Here is a 19563-nt window from a genome sequence, read left to right on the forward strand (position 1 = left end):
GCACAGCAAATTCATTCTAAGGTTATGTGCACACGTTGCGGATTAGGCTTAGGAATTTCTGGTGCGGATTCTGCCTCTCCTGGCAGAAAACGCACCTGCGGATTTGTTGCGTTTTTTTGTGCGTTGTTATTTTTTCACTTGTATGTCCTAATTTTGTTTTTTTTCTTCACAGTCGTTATTTTGTCTATTGCTGCTTTGCTGAGATGTGCCTCCCTCTCTTTTCCGCCATGTGGAGGATCCGGCGTTAGGTCCATAAGAAGCAATTTAATATCAGCTCTATTGTCATCATGGAAGATGCGGCGTATCTTAATTATATGCAGTATATATATAATGTTATTACTTCTCTTTCCATGTGACTTATTATGGACTTTTGTAATTATTATACTGACTGCTGGTTATTTATTTATTGTTGTATGTCGTGGCGTTTTGCCCCTCTTGATCTATGTATTACCGCGGTCATATGTCCAGACTCCTCCCCATTGGCCTTTCTTCTATTGGGATTTGGTACTTTTATGTCCTCACTGTATTGGCGGTAGTGCGCATGTGCGGACGCGGTCTGCCGACTCCTGCTCCCAGGCGCGTCCTTAATGCCTCCTGCGTGTGACCGGGGGTTTTCCCCGCTCGCACGGTATGATGCAGGACGCCGCTCTCTGGTTTAGGACCTGTGGCCCGATCTGCACATGCGCCATATATGCCGCTTGCTATTGGCTGATTCCTAGCATGTGATTCATCACATGTCCTAGGACAGCCCTTTTTAAGGTCCTTCTCGGCAACCTTCACTATCCCCTTGATAAAGCGGTTATATGGAATAAGCGAAACGTACGTCGGGGGTCTTTTTATCCTGGTTCCGGTCCGGTGTGCGGTGTAGCCCTTCTTATCTGCGGTAAGCCCCAATATTTCACTATTAGTGACGATTTGTCACTTTATTATATGTACTACTGGCTTCCTGCACCGCTGTGTATTTTCAGTCTGTTGTTTCAGACTGTTTTGGATTTTTTTTTTTTTGTGCTCCCGCACACTGGGTGGATACTGGTTTCCCGTGTTTCCATCCTTTCTTGCACTTTATATTGTGTTCTCTGCTTATATACTATCATCTTACGTCACTTACTGTATGTATATTTATACCCTGTATTTGTAATAAATTTATATACCTATTATACTCCTGGTTCTCCTGTTTATAATGTAAGCCATTGTATACAGACCCATCCTGCAATATATCTCTCTTCTCAGACCCTTGAAGATAGCCTATCCTGCAGTATATCAGTTTTCTTAGTTACAAGTACACACGCACACCCTGCTTCTCGGTATAAGCTACCATGGTGTTGTGAAGGAGGCTTGGCCTCTTTCCATGACATTAGAATATAGTTCCTACTGTTAAGATTAAACAGAGAATAGTTATGTTAGTGTAGGAGGTCGTCCCTTACCGGCATTGAATTACACTGTTACGTTAAGAGACCATGGTCCCCTCTGATTTATGTGCATTTGCACTAGTCCTTTCTCCCTTGCAGTTTTCTATGTGCTGGTTTTGGAGTTGAAGCAGGATAGCTAAGAGAGCCTTGTGTCTGAGGGAGACTGGCAGTATGGGATTTTCTGTGAGAGACTTATAAAAGTGAACTAACGGTTTTAAGAAAGAAGATAGTGCCCATCTGCAGGATTCATTACTAGGTATTAGGTGTCAAGTTCCCGCCACTGCACAGGGGTAATCTCGAGCCATGTCTGCTGCGGTCTCTCATTCTCCTCCAGCCGCAATGGAACCTGCTCAGCGGAGACGTCGGTCCCAGCATCTGGCTCAATCTGATACTGTGCACATGGTTATTGCTGCCTTTCCAGGCTCTGCCTTTGTAGCCAGCACTGATTAGCAGTGAGCAGGCCTTTCAGGGACTAAGTCCTGCTTTTCTCATACTGAGCATGCGCATTGGAAGTTAGGGGGTCACATGCTCAAGTCCTGTTGCGGCTCCTATTGGACCATCAGGAAGGTCCCGGAGCGTTACTATTATAAAAGTTTCCCATGGCTGCTCGGCCATGCGCTAGTGTAAACTTGGAATGTGTGTGTGGATGTATGCCTGTCGATAGATGAAAGCTCTGAATCATCTCCATCCCTAGTGTTGTTGACTGTTCGCGAATGGTGGAAGCTACTTAGCGCCTGACAGTCCTATCCCGCACATCTAGCACACGATACTGCATCTGGTACCAGTGACCGCCAGTGTGGCGCCGTGCAGTAATAGTGCCCTTTCTTGGCCCAAGTTTGGGTGGTTAGTGGCGTCTGCCAGTGTGATAAATTCTTAGTTTTAATTATCTCTGACACCACTGTAGCGGTGTCGAGCGCAAGAGGTCTAGAGGAACTCTTCCCCTGAGTCTTGGGACAGAGTTCTGTGACTCTTTACTTGCGCTCTTTGTGCGGTACCGTGGCCCTGTGACACAACACGGTTTGCTTAATTCATACCAGGTGAAGCTAACCCGTGTGTGTATTCACATTATACCACCATATAGTCGGTCATTACTCAGCAGCAGATTCCATCCCTGCACGGTGGACCCTGGGCTGCGAACACACCTTATACCATCCTTATAATTATTGGGTGCATTCCGCCAGCCCTAACATTACACTAGCACCAGGGTTTGGCTAGTAATGGTGGACGAACAGCGACTGCAGAGGTACATCCAGCAGCTGGAGGGCAGGTTGGCGGTTCTCGTGCGCACAACCTCAGCTGTGGATGTTACCGCAGTGGCTGTTCAGGCTGCTAGTGTGGCTACAGCTAGTTTGTCCACTGCCTCCCCTGTTCCGACTTTATCCTGCCTCCCGTTGCCAGATAGGTACTCTGGCGATAGCAAGTCATGCAGGGGATTTGTGAACCAGTGTGCAATACACGTTAAGCTCCTGGCTGCGGTGGTATTGTTCAGTCACGGCTTCCCTAGCATGAAGATAACTTAACAGGGAAATTACAACATGTGGGATCAACCATAAGGAGGACATTACTAAAGGACAGCTCCAGTTGCAACTGAAGGATAAATAGAGCTTGGAGGGTCATCCTTTGTAGGGTGATTTATGCAAAATGAGAAATATTTATTAATGGGTTATAGTGACACAAATAAGCAAATATATGTATACAGTACATTATTATAAGAATTGTGATTAGAAATAAACAAATCTTTTGAAATTCTAATTCTTCCCCTTTTCTAAATTTTCCCTAAAAGATTGATTTAAGGCAAATAAATGCATTTGCGTAATGCACATATACATAATGAAAAAATCACATGGTTAAAAATCCTCTAATTGTCTGGAAAATATGTGCATGACACTCTGGATAACAAATGGAGTCTATTGAACCTATTTTGAGATCTGTACTGCAGACTCACAATTTTTAATGTTCAAGTGACCTCAACCTATCTGGCTATTGAAAACCTATGGTAACCAGTGGCAACCATCAGTATATTACACCACAATGACCAGACTTTGCAGGCTGCTTTTTTTAAATAAAGTGCCCAAAAGCTATCCAATTTTGTAGGTAGATGCATGCCTTTCTGTTGTTTATACAGTGCAAACAGAGGCTTTTTGCAAAGCATTCTAAAAATTACCTCTTTAATTAGGGAGACAAAACAAGTGCACGGTTTTGAACGTGAAAAAGTTATTGTTTCTCATCTATGATTGACAAATTATTTCTTTTTTTGTGGTCTGCAACTTTTGCTAATCACAAAATGACTAGGCAATCACAAAGGCTTGTTCTCAAATTTTTCCCAAAATTATCCCCCTTTTCTAGGAGTCAAACTAGGAGTATGTTTTCAAAGTGAGGAAGATATGGGGCTTGTTGTCCCCCCGTGAGCACGGCCGATCGCCTATGACGTACTATTCCGTCCTTGGGAAGTAAGGCCCACCCCACATGGACGGAATAGTACGTCTAATGGCAGAAAGGGGTTAAGCATGGCCCAGGCTTAGGGCTGGCATCTTGGTGCACATGGGGTTCAGTATGCAACTGTATATTCCATATTCTATGTTATTTGTGATGTTCACGTTGCAATAATAGGGCGCTTTTTGGGGGTGTGATATATGTATTGATTTTTGTATTGTGTTTCAAGTGTTTTTATACATATTGTGAGGTGTTAATAAAGGTTTTGATACTTTTATATGGGCTGTGGTTGTGCATACCGTATTAGTCTAATCTTTTTCTTGCTGTTTCATATTGCCATATTTAGACTAGGTAGTGCACCCCTTTGCTGTTGTTGTTGTTATTTTTATACCAACAAGTAGTGCGCCCCTCTTTTCAATTTTGTCTTTGGTGTAATACTTGTATGGCACAGCTTGAGAAATAGTGGTGACTGGGGACCGAGTACCTTGGGATGGCTGCCACCATCAGGTTGCAGAAAGCTCCCATCTCAACGATCTTAAAAGGTAACATTTCTAGCGGAAGCAGATGAGAAATGTGAGAATTTAGTACTGTTGCCTGTGGGGTGTTGACTGGGTATTTCCGCTTGCGTTAAAATGACTGTCGCATAGACAACTGAAGGCTGCAATGGAACAAGAATTTAGACGGGCTTGATAATGGTGCCGGTTGACTGTTTACAACAACAGGTGCAGGGCCCGAGGCATCTTCACAGGCATGGTGAACTGGGGATTGGCTTCTATGCAAAACAGTGGAAGAAGCAGTGTTGTCACCTGCAGACAGTGTTCCTGGAGCCTGGGGTTTGGCCTACAAAGTTGGGTGCTTTGCTGCCATTTGCCTAATCATGCTGGTTGTGGTCAGGCTGGTAGTTTTGCTACCCCTGCTGATGCAGTCATGACAAATGCTGCAAATGGCCTGTTTGGGTTTTTTGGCAGAGTCTTTAAAAAATAACCAGACTCGGCAAGGTCTAACAGTTGGAATGGCAACTTCCCTCATGTTGGTGTTACAGGGAACGGATGCACGCCTTCTGTCTGCGGCCACCACACTGTTTCGTCCTGCCTGTTGGGGTGATATACCTCCCTCCCCATGTGGCCTCGCTCTGCATGTCCTCATGCCAGGTTGAGGCAGTCACATTGTCATCCACCACCTTGTCTTCCACATCCGCACCTTGCTCCTCCTCCTGACTTTCTGGCAATTATGTCTCACCTTCATCCACCTCTTCTGACACTTTACCACCATCGCCTTTTTGTGTTACTGTGGCTGTTCAAATGTTTGGGCATCGCAACATGTGATCTCATCTGGCCCCATTTCAAGTTAACCGGCCGAGAGTCCGGAATCTTTAAAGGGAAAACTGAACAGCTCTTTGGAGTGTCCAAGAGTGGGATCAGTTGTCTTAAGGCACTCGGCATGGTAGGAGGAAGGAGGATGAGGGTGAGTAATATGCGGTCCACAATTACGTCTACTCAGATTTGACCATGTTGAAGACGTGGTGGTGGTGGCTAAGTGACGGGAAACATTATCCGCTATCCAACCAACAACCATTTCACACTGCTCTGGCTTCAATAAGGGTGTGCTGTGGGCCTCTAGAAACTTGGACAGGAATGTCGAGCATGAAGATGTGGGTCTTTGTTGTGGCCCACTTTCAGTTTGGCCATGGCCTCATCCTCTGCATGCACCATTAGCATCACGTCCACTTCCCCGTCCCTTGTCTCTTGCCTTGCCCATTTTAAATGGACTGCTGAAATATTTGAAAACCTCATTACAATTGGATTTATTTGGAAAAAAATTATATGTGGTCAGTATTCCTGCAGAGCAAACATTTTTTCACCACAGATACACCAGGCCTCAACCTGAGATAACAGATTGTATAATTTTTTTTCTGTTTTCGGTGAATTTTTGAAAACAATACAAAAATGAGTAGAACAAGGCTAGCAGACAGAACTATGCAATGTATACCTACGAATAAATGATTTTTCCAGCAGAGATACACCAGGCCTCAGCCTGAGATAACAGGCTGTATAATTTATTTTTCTGCTTTTTTGTGAATTTTTGCAAACAATAGAAAATGAGAAGAACAAGGCTAGCAGACAGAACTATACAACGTATGCCTGCGAATAAACAATTTTTTCCAAAACAGATACACCAGACTGTATACATTTTTTTTTTTTTTCTTTTTTTGGTGAATTTTTGAAAACAATAAAAAATTAGTAGAAATAGGCTAGCAGGCAGAACTTTGCAACGTATGCCTGCGACTAAAAGATTTTTCCAACACAGATACACCAGGCCTAAGCCTGAGATAACAGACTGTATTTTTTTTATATTTGTTGGTGATTTTGGAAAACAATAAAAAATGAGTAGACCAAGGCTAGCATACAGAACTATGCAACGTATGTTTGCGAATAAATGATTTTTCAAGCAGAGACTCATCAGGCCTCAGCCTAAGATAACAGACTGTATAATTTTTTCTCTGTTTTTTTTTACTTTTTGAAAACAATAAAAATAAGTAGAACAAGGCTAGCAGACAGAACGATGCAACGTATACCTGCGAATAAAAGATTTTTCCACCACAGATACACTAGGTCTCAGCCTGACATAACAGAGAGTATACATTTTGTTATGTTTGTTGGTAATTTTTCCACCACAGATACACCAGGCCTCAGCCTGAGATAACCGACTGATCTAAAAGTGGCCTTGATTTTTTTGGGCACACCAAAATTGTGTCAACAAGTTGGCTATGACACAAAATAAAAAAGGAGTACTAAAATTGAAAGATATTTTGTGCAATTATATGTGATGCGTGTGGCGTATATCTCAGTGATCAATCTAAGAACTGTAGCTAAATATTTTTGGGCCAGCTACAGATTTTTGGGCCAGCAAAATGGTGTCCAAAAATGGTGTAAGACACTACAAAATATTAGTTAGCACCAAAAAAAGGACACATTTTTTGGCGCACTCACATTTGATGCCTGGGACAAAAAAATAAATAAATTCAAAGATTTTCAGGCTCTTCTATTACAATGATCTGGCTGTAGTCTGCAGCATTACCAAGCAAATAAATGGAGAACAAAGGGGGTATGGATTCCTTTAGAATAAAATGAGCAGGTATAAGCTGCAAAAAAAAAATATCCACAGAGAACTGCAGCTAGGTATATCTTAAATAAGCGGCAGCAGCAGACAGTAATGGAGCTTTGTGAGGTATGCAGCGAGATCTATGTACTCATATAGAGTGCCTGCAGGCCTTGCACTGATATGGATATGTGCACATAGACTCCCCTGCCTGCCAAGCGCTGAAATCTCATGAACCCCGAATTAGCCCTAAAAAGGACTGTTGGTTTCTCAGAATTTGTGGACTGAACACTAGCAGACCAACACTATTAAAAAGTCGATTCTGACCCTATCTAGGCAGCAGCTCTCCCTACACTACCTATGTCCGGAGCAGAATGCGGTGAGCAGGACGGCACCAGGTCTCTTATAGACCTGATGACGCTGTGTGGCCAGCCAATCACTGTAATACCACATCAAAGAAAGGATAGCTGCAGCATTAGGGCAGTCTCACACGTCCAGATAATTCCGGTACCGGAAAAATCGGTACCGGAATTATCTGTGTCTGTGTGCCGATGCATTTCTGTGGCACATCAGTGTGGCACATGTGCGGCACACGTGTGCCGCCCGTGTGCCCACTGGGTACCACACGCACCGTGCCGGAGACAGCGCTAAAGTTTAGCGCTGTCCCCTGCCTCGTGCTGAAGCCCCATTCAGATCTTCCCTGCAGCAGCGTTTGCTGTAGAGAAGATATGAATAATAGTGTGTAAAATCCAGATCCAGGTCCCCACCCCCCTCCCACTCCCTGTGCGCCCCCCCCCCCCCGCTGTGATTAAAATACTCACCCCGCTCCCGGCTCCCTCGCAGCATCCTGTCCTGGCCGCACTTTGTACTGTATCAGCGGTCACGTGGGGCCGCTCATTTACAGTAATGAATATGTGGCTTCACCCCTATGGGAGGTGGAGCCGCATATTCATTAGTGTAAATGAGCGGCCATTATCACATATTGCCATGCCTGTTTGTATGTTCAGTGGAGAGAGCCACAGATTTGTCTGGTCTGTTATTTCATTCAATAATGCTCCCGTGGTGTGCGATTTGTCTCCTAGACAAACTAGCTTCAGCAAAGCCTATTTCCGCTTTGCTGAGGCATTACTACAGAGCTTCTACCTGATGTGGATGATGTGCTCTGAGATAGCACATCGGAGACGGCGGATGAGCATGATCATGTTCAGTAACTGATGTTTGAAGTGAAGGAAACTGATAGAATTAGGAGCAGCAATCCTCGGTGTCTCTAGCACTTGTCCTGTTCCAGGGTATGACTCTGGCATGGCCTTCACTCAGTGTGCTGTCAGGGAAATATAGCGACCCTGGCCACAAGAGCTTTTCCACATGTCAGACGTTAAGTGGACAATCACAGTAACTGCGTTGGTAAATGCACAGGTGATGTTACTGGACATATGCTGGTACAAGGCGGGGATACTACACTGGAAAAAATAGTGGCAGCTGGGGACTGAGTACTGAGGGACAAAATTTGTACACGTTTAGCAGGCCATTTTTTGTATCTATTAGGAAACAATGAAAGTTCACACAAATGAAGTTCCACAGTATATATGACAATAGTCAATTTTTTAATAACTGAATTTGTACACCTGTAGCAGGACATGTTTTGTATTTATTTCTTACCAACAAAATTTCACACAAACTTACACAATATTTATCTCAATAGTCAATTTTTGAATAACCGAATTTGTACACCTGTAGCAAGGCATATTTTCTAATTATTAATGTGAGAATATAGCCATTTACTAAAGACTATAGGACAAATGGACAGAGCGGAGTCCACAGCTTTAAGAGATAGAGACTTTTTCCAGCACGGAGCACCAATATTGTTGTGTTTTATTAGATATTTTCTTGCTGTGGTTTATTAGTGATTTGCTTGCTTGTCAGTTCATCCTCAGAAATCAATGTTCTATTCAGTGGCAGCCAGCAGAGGAAGACAAGCAGGCTAGATCTTATGCATACCTAAGGCCAGACAGTAAATTGCTAAAGTTAAATATAAAGCAATCATCCTATCAATCCCCTCTATATTTCAAGGTTCCACACCATTGTATTCCCACTTCTAGGCCCATTGTGTGGGTGGGAATAATAGACCCAGGGGAGCTGTCACCACAGGGGTCTCACATCAGCCTTAAGGTACCTTCACACTAAACGACGCTGCAGCGATATAGACAACGATCCGACCAAAACGTGATCGCTGGAGCGTCGCTGTTTGGGTCGCTGTAGAGATGTCAAACACACCAACTTCCGAACGATGCAGGAGCGATACCATGACGTAACAGCGACTCACATATCGTTCTCGCTGGTTGTTGCTCCATGTCAAACAGCAGTGGTTGTAACGATGTGATAGATAGCAAACCTAGCCAGATAGGTGTGTTTCCCCGCTGGGAGACACCCAGGATATGACGTCCAGGCGTCACGGAATATAAACCACGACGCTACAGCGATTGATTCATATTGTTTCAGAGCAGCGTCCACGTTCTACAGCCTTTCCAGCGTCCTGTCCGGAACGATCCTTTGCCAGCTACGATCCTCTTCACCCGTGAACGTTCTGTCCGGAACGCCGTACTCTATACTGCCGGCGTCTTCATTGTTTCTTTTCTTCTTATCAACGGTATGTATAGTTGTATGTATGTATGTATGTATGAATACCAAAAAACAAACCTTCACAAAAAAGATCCAAAATAATATATAGCAAAAAATATATACTTATGTGGTTACTGTTGTAATTATCTAGACATTGCTGTCTGCTTGTTATATACCATTGCCATATATGCTGTGTTATTGAGGTTGCCCCTGTATGAGTCCCACCTTTGCTGCTGCACTGGTGGCTACTGCCTTGTGTTTATTGTTATTTCTTTTTTATATTTAATAAAGTTTATATTTTTTGCTATATATTATTTTGGATCTTTTTTGTGAAGGTTTGTTTTTTGGTATTTGTTTGGTTTATGCCTTCAGGGTCTTGTTAGGGATATCATTTGGTTTTTCTTGTATGTATAGTTATGGCTATGCAGCAATGCTTATCTACATTCATGGTATAATTATGTGTACACCATCTCCGGCAGCCATCTGGTGCATCTGGCAAGCGGACGCACAAGATGGAGGCACTTTACGATGCGGTTTGCAAACTCTTTTGTGCTGTTTGCCATTTTTACCACACACTATATGGAAAGGTAAACCAACTCTTTTGTGCCTGCCTTGGCTTGGATGGCCCTGGCCTGCTCCGCTAGTAAATAAAAACAGCACACATATTAACGGTAATAACAATAGTTTCTTGTATTATTTTTTGAAAACTTTTTTTTTTTTGGGTGGGGGTGGGGTTTACAAACAATTACAAAATAAGAAAAACAACAAAAAAACATTTTAAACCCTCCCGCGCCTCAACAGGTGTCGCAGCGTGCGGCCATGCTGCTGTATTTGCTGCATGAGGAGAGCAACAGTTCTCTCCATCCGCTGTTGCTTGGCCAGCAGCTCTCTCACGGTGTCCGGCACTGTGGATAGAAGATAGAAAAAGTTGGAGAACGGACGGTACCTTAAGGCTTCTTTCACACTAGCGTCTGGCTTGGCCTGCCGCTTTGCATTGGGTCGAGGTTACCAATGCTAGCGTTGTGTGCGCCGCAAAACGGGGGCAGCGAATGCATTTTTCCTGCGCATCCGCTGCCCCATTGTGAGGTGGGGGAGGAGTTCCAGACCACGCATGCGCTGCCGAAAATGGCGGACCTTAACATGTAACGTTTTTTGCAATGGTAACCAGGGTAAATATCGGGTTACTAAGTGCGGCCCTGCGCTTAGTAACCCGATGTTTACCCAGGTTATCCGGGGGACTTCGGCATCGTTGGTCGCTGGAGAGCTGTCTGTGTGCTATTTTTTTGGGCTGCTTTTGTAGTTGTCAAATGTGACATCCCACCGATAACCCCTCCCACTGTCTGTATACTTACGGAGAAGGGACGCCTGTTGCTCATCACTGGAGCTGCTGACCACCTATCCCCTCGCATGGGCCACAGCTAACGCTGCTAAAAGGAAGCAAATACATATCTGGTTAACAAATGAATTCGGTGTGGGGAAGCGCGCGCAGTTTTGGTCACTTACGACTGCTCGCCGCAGGGGAGAAAAACGCCGACCCGGGGGAAGAAGATGGGTGGCGGAAGGGTGGGGTTGTTTGCAGCGGTGGTGTAATAACTGCATCTGTAATGTATACAATATTTCAGCTCCCCTCTAATGTCCCGTATGCTGTTATAAAATTGCAATATATGACGGTTAACTTACGGGATGGTCCGGGCTGTGGGCTGCCGCTGGTCGCCGCAGTGGTTGCTGCCGCCGATGTCCGATGGCGGTGGCGTCTCTCTACACCCAAAAAAAAGAAACGCAAGGTTTAGACACCAAAACTACAGATCTGTATACTTAAAAAAAATTTTTTTTTAAAAATGGCGCCATTGACAGCAAAAGTTAGGTGCCAGTGGAAATTGGAATGTATACAATATTTCAGCTCCCCTCTAATGTCCCGTATGCTGTTATAAAATTGCAATATATGACGGTTAACTTACGGGACGGTCCGGGATGTGGGCTGCCGCTGGTTGCTGCAGTGGTGGCTGCCGCCGATGCCCCTTGCCGGTGGCGTCTCTCTACACCAAAAAAAAAAAAAGCAATTTTTAGACACCAAAACTTCAGGGCTACAGACCAAAAAACAAAAACCTAGGCCATTGGCGGCAAGGAGTTTAATTAAATATTGCCTCGCCAAATGTTGGTACATATATAAAAGATAGGAAGCGCCGCACGGCAGCGTGCGTCTCCTGATTCCTCCCTTCTAGCAGGGTTGCCGACCTCCTCATAAAGATTTCTGGACAATGTACATAACAATAGCGGACATCCATAAAAATTAAATTGTGGGGGGGAGATTCTGGAACCCATGACGTGAGCACTTTATCACGGACAACGCATTTTGCTCTCAGACAATACGGACATGAGAACAAAGTGGCATGTCCAGGACAAGTTGGCAACCACGAGCACGATTATCCCAATTCCCCCCTCCCAGTACCGTGCGTCACCCAAATACCCCATACTGGTACTTGCCTCGCCTTGTCTCCGCCAGCAACTCTGCCAGAAGAAGTGGCTGCTTGTACCGGAGATCCGCCCACTTCTTCCGGAGCTGGAGCGCACTGTGACGGAGGCCAAATCTCCGCTCCATCATATGCCCAATGCGCCGCAGGACATCATTTTTGTGGAGATTGGGGTGGGCAGGCCGACTCTCCCGACCCTCATAATCGAGGGCATCCATCTGTTCAACAAAAAACGAACCTCGGTCTGCCCCAGAGGAGCAGACCGCTGTCTCGCCGCCATTTTAAGAAACTGAGAAGCTCGGCAACGCCTAACCACGCCCAGAGGACGTCCTTGACTCTGCCTTGCTGCCGCACGATCCGCATCGCTATAGCGTCTCCGTTTCTGCACAGCGTCGCGGTTGTGACGCTGGCTCCAGAACTCTCTTTTTGGCGTTCCCATTATCAAGCCGCAACGTTCTTTGTCCTGGTTTGTTTTTCTGTGGCTTGTACAGTAATTTTTGGGTATTATATCAGTATGGCTGTTGTGTCAACATAATGTACCTTATGTATAGAAAATGTGAATGTAGCCATAAAATCGTAGAAAAAAATAAACATGTGTGAACGCTACGTAACGGTAAAGAAATGTCTTGTGTCAGTTTAGCTAATCATATGTACTAATTTTTTTTTTATTTTTTTTTTATTTTTCAGGTTGCCATGTCTACTTCAGATGTTCCTGTGCTTGTAGCGGCTGCATTGTTGTTAGAATCTCACAACCAGCTTGAGGCTCAAGAGCAAAATAATCGTGCTAAGCGTCAGCGCCGCATGTGGACCAAACAGTGGCTGCAGAAGAGGAATCAATTGTCCCATATGGGCCTAATAAGGGAACTGCAGGAGAACAACCCGCATGATTTCAGGAACTACCTTCGAATGTCGGAGGATTCCTTTAATGTGCTACTTGCTGCTGTGGATCCTTATATCAGGCGGCAAAATACGAAAATGCGAGCTGCTGTCCCTGTGGATGAGAGGCTGGCTGTAACGCTGCGGTTCCTGGCGACTGGCAGGTCTATGCAAGACTTGCATTACTGCGCAGCAATTTCCCGATCCCTACTCACCGTCATCATCCCAGAGACATGTAAAGCAATTGTCTCGGCTTTACACCACAATTACATGCCTTTCCCGGAGACCACGGATGATTGGAAACAGATTTCCCGTGGATTTCATGAGCAATGGCACTTCCCTAATTGCGGTGGGGCCTTGGATGGGAAACATGTCCGCATCACCCAACCACCACACTCCGGCTCCTTTTATTACAACTATAAGGGATATTTCAGCGTAATTCTCATGGCCCTCGTTAATGCGAACTACGAATTTATAAGTGTTTCTGTAGGGATCAATGGTAGAGTTTCTGATGGCGGAGTTTTGGAGCACACCGATTTTGGGGAACGCTTGAAAGAACATAAACTGGCCTTGCCGCCCAACAGCGACACAACTGAAAACCTGAACTTTGTGTTTGTCGGAGATGAGGCGTTCCCACTGCATCCCAACCTTCTGAAGCCCTTCTCCCAGAAAACGCTGACACCGGAGCGGCGCATTTTTAATTACAGAGTTTCCAGAGCTTGACGCGTTGTGGAGAATGCTTTTGGCATTATGACTAACCGATTTCGGGTTTTCCACACTGCACTAAACATGAAACTATCGTCTATTGACTCAGTGGTGCTTGCCTGTTGCGTCCTGCACAACTTTCTCCGCCGCTATGATGCCACTGCATACAGCCCTCCACAGTATGTTGACTCTGTCGATCCTGCAAACGGAGATGCAACCCAGGGCGAATGGCGTCTAGACGAGCACAGGGTTTCTAGTTGCCTTTCTTTTGCGACATGGCCGCTTTTGACCTGTCTGCTCCTCAACACACGGGCTTGCGGAGGAATGAGGGGTATCGCTATCGGTCCCTTCCAGTGTATCGAGCTGTTCAGGAGGCACCTGCGAGTACAGGAAAAAAAAAAAGTCAATAACATACAAACAACTCAGCCCTAGAGAGCCCCCACCTCCCCAACACCTCTATGCCCTATATGCTCTATATGTGGGAAGCAATGAGGAACAGTTATTATCTAGGTAGCAAACCACAGAAGTTATTACAGAGCTTAACTACTTTTGCCGGCTATACTGCACGATTGTGCGGAAGAAAAAAAAAATTACATTATAGTAGACTTTTGCAATAAGACAGCATTGTAAGGTTGGGAAGGACTGTTTGGACATAGTTATCTGAACAGGAAGTGGCAACTGTTATTATCTGGTGGATTAAACATGAAAAACGTGAATTATAATTGGAAACCGTGCAGTCTCACATACATATAAGACACGGCATCCTACAAGCAGGGAAGCTACGGGGTACTTACATGCTCGTCAGGAGACTCTTCAGCTGATAGCGCACAAAGACTTGTCACAGTCTGGGCCGGGCGAGGGATTTCCTGGTCCCGTGTGAACGCCAGCAGGTCAAAATACCACAACTTGGGCACATACACGTCGTCGGCTCCGGCCCCAGACTTCTTGGACTTTTCGACCTTGTTCAGCTCTTTTTTGTAGACTGTGCGGAGAGCCTGTATCTTTTTACGCACAATGGTTTCATCCACAGATTCTGTGGGATGATGCTCTTTGTGGAGGGCCACCAGCTTCTCGTATGCAGCTCTCTTCATGTTGCGGTTGCTGTAATCCGCAGACTTTATTTTCCACAAGCAGGGCAGGGAGCGGTACATATCAATGAGTGCCCGCACAAATTCGTTGTCATTGGCAGACATCTGAAAGAAAGAAATAGTTAAGTTACATTAAGAAATTGAACGCTCAAAATGGCTGCCAACAAGCGCAACAGCGTAATTGTTTACATCACTGTACAATACACATAAATTAGCATTGCTGCATGGCAGATGAAACAAACAGCACAAAGATATAACTTACTGTTAATGCAGTTATGGGATTCAGAACGAAGACGTTGCAGAGTTCTGGATTGCACTGTTGAGGGACACAGAACGAAGACGTTGCAGAGTTCTGGTTTGCAAAATAGGACGCACAGGTAGCGGAGGACGCACAAGTGATTCCAAAGGCAAGACTGTATAGAGTCGCGGTTTATATTTCGGAACGCAGCTATAGATGATCCCACTATGGCCAATCAGCGTTCACAGGAAGACGGTGTCACAGCCAGTCATTCCAGGCCCTTTTTAATTATGTAATGTATTGTTACAAAAGATGACGGCCTGGGAGGTGTCATATGTACATTAAGGGGATAGAGTCCCCTTAATGTACATATGACACCTCCCAGGCCGTCATCTTTTGTACTGAAAAGCGTCACCTTTCTTAATTAAATGTTTTGGAAAAGCCCCCTTTTTGTATGTCACGATAGCATCTCCTTAAAATGAAATCCTATTAAAAGGCGTCCCGTTTTATAATGTCAGTATTGTATGGCGTCTCCTTTTTTCTGTGATTTACGTTATAGCGTCTCCTTTTTAATTGAAATTGAAACGAAAAGACGTCACCTTTTGTGGCGTAATGTAAAACGCGGGTCGATTTGTAATTGTGTCACCTCCCTTGCCATTGCGACTGAGGGTGTCTCTTTTTGTAATGTTAAACGCCTACCTGGCTAGAATGAGACGCTGCGACGCCCCCCTTTGATCGTTGCTGGCGTCGTTGCTTTTAATGTCAAACATGACAATACAAGCCGACCTAACGACCAAATAAAGTTCTGGACCTCTAGCCCCGACCAACGATATCACAGCGGGATCCAGATCACTGCTGCGTGTCAAACACAACGATATCGTTATTTAGGACACTGCAACGTCACGGATCGCTATCGTTATCGTTACAAAGTTGGTTAGTGTGAAGGTACCTTTAGCTGATAGAATATGCTTTCTTCTGTGAGCTAAAGAATAACGTTTAAGGGAGAGGGAGAAATTGACACAGGGGTTTGAATAATTAGGCAGAGGTTGGAGAGACTACCAGGTGAGAAGATCTGAGCTGGTATGGATAGATGGACTATGGAGATTTGGAGATCTCCAATCTCAGACTGGGAACTTGTGGACTGAGGACATTGTATGTTGGCCATCTAAATGGATTTGTTGTACAACCATGGATTTTATGGAATAAAAATAGTTGCATCGTTAAACTGCCTAGGTGATTACTACAACCCCCAACCTCAGATCTTCACAATTTCGAAGCAACAAAATTTCACACAAAGCAGATTCTACAGTATTCTACAGTATATATAACAATGGTCAATTTTGGAACTGATAAGTTTAACTGTGCACTCACAGCCCTGGACAAAACACTCTCTACCTCTAATATGAAGTGTCCCTGAGCTGTGTAATGGCATCAGCGTACCAAGCATGGCGGCGCCTATTCTTTTATAACCTCTGATGAGGAAATGTGGCCTGCCAATGACAGTAATGCCACAATCAATATGGTTAGGGCATTTACAAAGGCTGGCATGCTATCCCTGCATGTTTATTGGTTGTGTAACAGGCACCAAACATGTGGGGTGGGGATCCAAGCATTACATCTGAGCACCAGAAAATGTTTGTCGAGTGCCGAGCGCATCCGAGCACCCAGATACTCGAGTGATATGCGAGTATCACCGAGTACGTTCGCTCATCCCTATTAAAAATGCTTTACCTCAAATGCATAAAACAGGATACGTCTCTACAGCATTTCGAATATTAGCAGCCTATTGTTTTTATTCTTTTCCAAATCTATGTTGAAAGTATGACTTATGCTGAACAAAACTTTCTTTCCATTAGTGTAAAAACAAGACGGTTAAAGGCTTTCTGGAAATAATTGAAGACAAATCCTTGATCTTCTACATGGAGCCTTTATATCTATCAATATTTTTACAGAGCATAGTAGAAGTGCTAAAAAGGTTTTTACAAGAGAAGTGATCTATGAAAATCAGCTGAGGCTTGTAAATGAAGTGTGAAGACAGAAAAGCAGCATATCAATAACCTGAATAAATTCCATTTCCTACAAAACATCAGTGCAATCCTTAAAGTGCGTTTCTGTTAGAATTGTGCTGGAAAAATATTAGATATTTTCGTAATAAATAAAAGCAGAATTCCTAAAGTAAGGGAGACAGCTAGAAAGCCAAATTACGCCCCCGAATGAAGCTAGCTGCCTTTTTGAGGATTTTATTTCACATTGGAGAATTGTATGATTACCAATTTTATCAGTTATATTCATTTATTTTCTGAAGTGCTTGCTCTCTTTATAAGAATCATTCAGGGAACAATGCAGGACAGTAGCACTGAACAGATCAAATTCTCACTAAATACTCTCCTGGCACCACAAGCAAGTTGCAGATATAATTTTTGTGCAGCTTGTGAATGGAAAGAGCAAAAATTCAAATGGCACCTGTATTCTATTGATTATCACCTACATTGGCTTTTGTGTCACGGGTTTACTGCGACAGAGAGGGGCCAGAGGACTGTAGGGTCTGATTTAATGTACTCTTGCTCTAATTATAAGCACTTCACCATCATATTAAACAGTGCTAGCAGTGCAGGGGTTAATTTGTTCTGTTGGGAGCTATTGGAGCTTTCTTGCTTTGATGATCTCAGCTGTTCAGTGTTAACCACTCCCCTCTGCTATATATATATATATATACTAGCCTTTGGCAATCAGGAAGAATGGAGTACAATTATCTCACCCAGAGACAAATGAGTGTCAGCTACATTTGCTTCTTTCTTTGCTTATTTTATCTAGACCTGTATCAGTCATAACAAAATGTGCCATGGCTAAATATTATAATGTATGCCTAAAGGGGGAATAATATAGCATTTATACATTTTGTAAAATGTTTGTGGATGTGGTTATACAAAATAAAGTGCTTTACTATCCAAATATTAACTGTTGTAACTAAGTACTACATCAGTAATGGATTGTATGTTCGTGCATAAAAAAAATATTTTATGGAAACATTTCTGCTGTCATAGCTTGGGTTGGGGATTCAATTCGGTCACTTGTTGCTGCATGGTCAGTTTCTCTGTCTGCTGAACTATTGCCTTTCTTCCCTGTCCAATGCTCATGATTTCTATTGTCTTTGTTTTCCCTTCTCAGTTTGCTCCTCTCCAGGTGTTCTTCATTTTCTCATTTTGGTTTGCCCTATCACATTCTGGATGGCTTTTTATGTGTTTACCCTTCACTGAACTTCCTTGCTAGTTATACCTCTTTGTGGATGTGTGTTCAAGAGCTCCAGCCCTTCAGCTAAGGGTTTGCCTTGTTTGGTAAACTCCAGTTGTATTCTTGTAGTGAATTGGTTTGCTTACCTTTCCAGCACCTTTTCCATTGGCCACTGTTAGGTTTCTGGGAGGTTATTTGTTCTTTTTATTTTAATTATCCTTAGTATTCCCTTTCTAACCTATATGAATGTGTTTTAGCTTCTCACCTTGAGTTTTTATATCTTACTTAATATTTTCTTCTTCCCTAGCTGGCAGTGTATTGCAGCTTCCCCTCTGGTTCAACAGGAGGTACGAGAAACCCTTTGACTGACTTTTAGGGAGTTCAGTCTGAGGGAGTGTTTTTAGATGTGTGGTTAGGGCCTCTCTAGTCTTTCCAGGGACCAGTTGGGGTGCACTGTGCAGGTGCAGTGTTTCCTGTGCGTGAGTGTGTAAACTTAAAAGTCCCATTTTAAATTTTCCTCAACCCCAGATAAAAACATATTTATAACTTTTATAATATAGGATACATAGATATACACTGGCTTAGCAGTTAAGTGTGCTTAGCTATTTAATCCCTTTCTGACCTTGGACGTACTATCCCGTCGAGGTGACCTGGGCCTATCTGACCCTCGACGGGATAGTACATCATAGCGATCGGCCGCGCTCACGGGGGGAGCGTGGCCGATTGCGGCCGGGTGTCAGCTGCCTATCGCAGCTGACATCCGGCGCTATGTGCCAGGAGCTGTCACGGACTGCCCCTGGCCCATTAACCCCCGGCACACCACGATCAAACATGAGGGGCTCCCTGCGGGATTCCCTGAGACCCCCGCAGCAACGCCATGTGATCGCATTGCTGCGAGGGTCTCTTACCTCCTCCTCCTCCTTGCAGGCCCGGATCCAAGATGGCCACGGCATCCGGGTGATGCAGGGAGGGAGGTGGCTTCACAGCGCCTGCTCAGAGCAGGCACTGTGAAGCCTGGAGCTGTGCATGTCAGATCGCTGATCTGACACACTGCACAGCAAAGTGTCAGATCAGCAATCTTACACTATAACATGATGCCCCCCCCTGGGGCAATGTTATAGTGTAAAAAAAAATATTCCAATGTGTAAAAAAAATTAAAAAAAAATTCCAAAAAAGTTCCCCCACCCCAAAAAAATATTGTTCCTATAAATACATTTATTTATCTAAATAAAAAAAAAAAACAATAAAAGGACACATATTTAGTATTGCCGCTTCCGTAACGACCTCACCTATAAAACTATATCACTAGTTAACCCCTTCAGTAAACACCGTAAAAAAAAAAAAACGAGGCAAAAAACAACACTTTATTCTCATACCACCAAACAAAAAGTGGA

Source organism: Ranitomeya imitator, chromosome 6 (assembly GCF_032444005.1).
Source record: "Ranitomeya imitator isolate aRanImi1 chromosome 6, aRanImi1.pri, whole genome shotgun sequence".
NCBI lineage: Eukaryota > Metazoa > Chordata > Amphibia > Anura > Dendrobatidae > Ranitomeya > Ranitomeya imitator.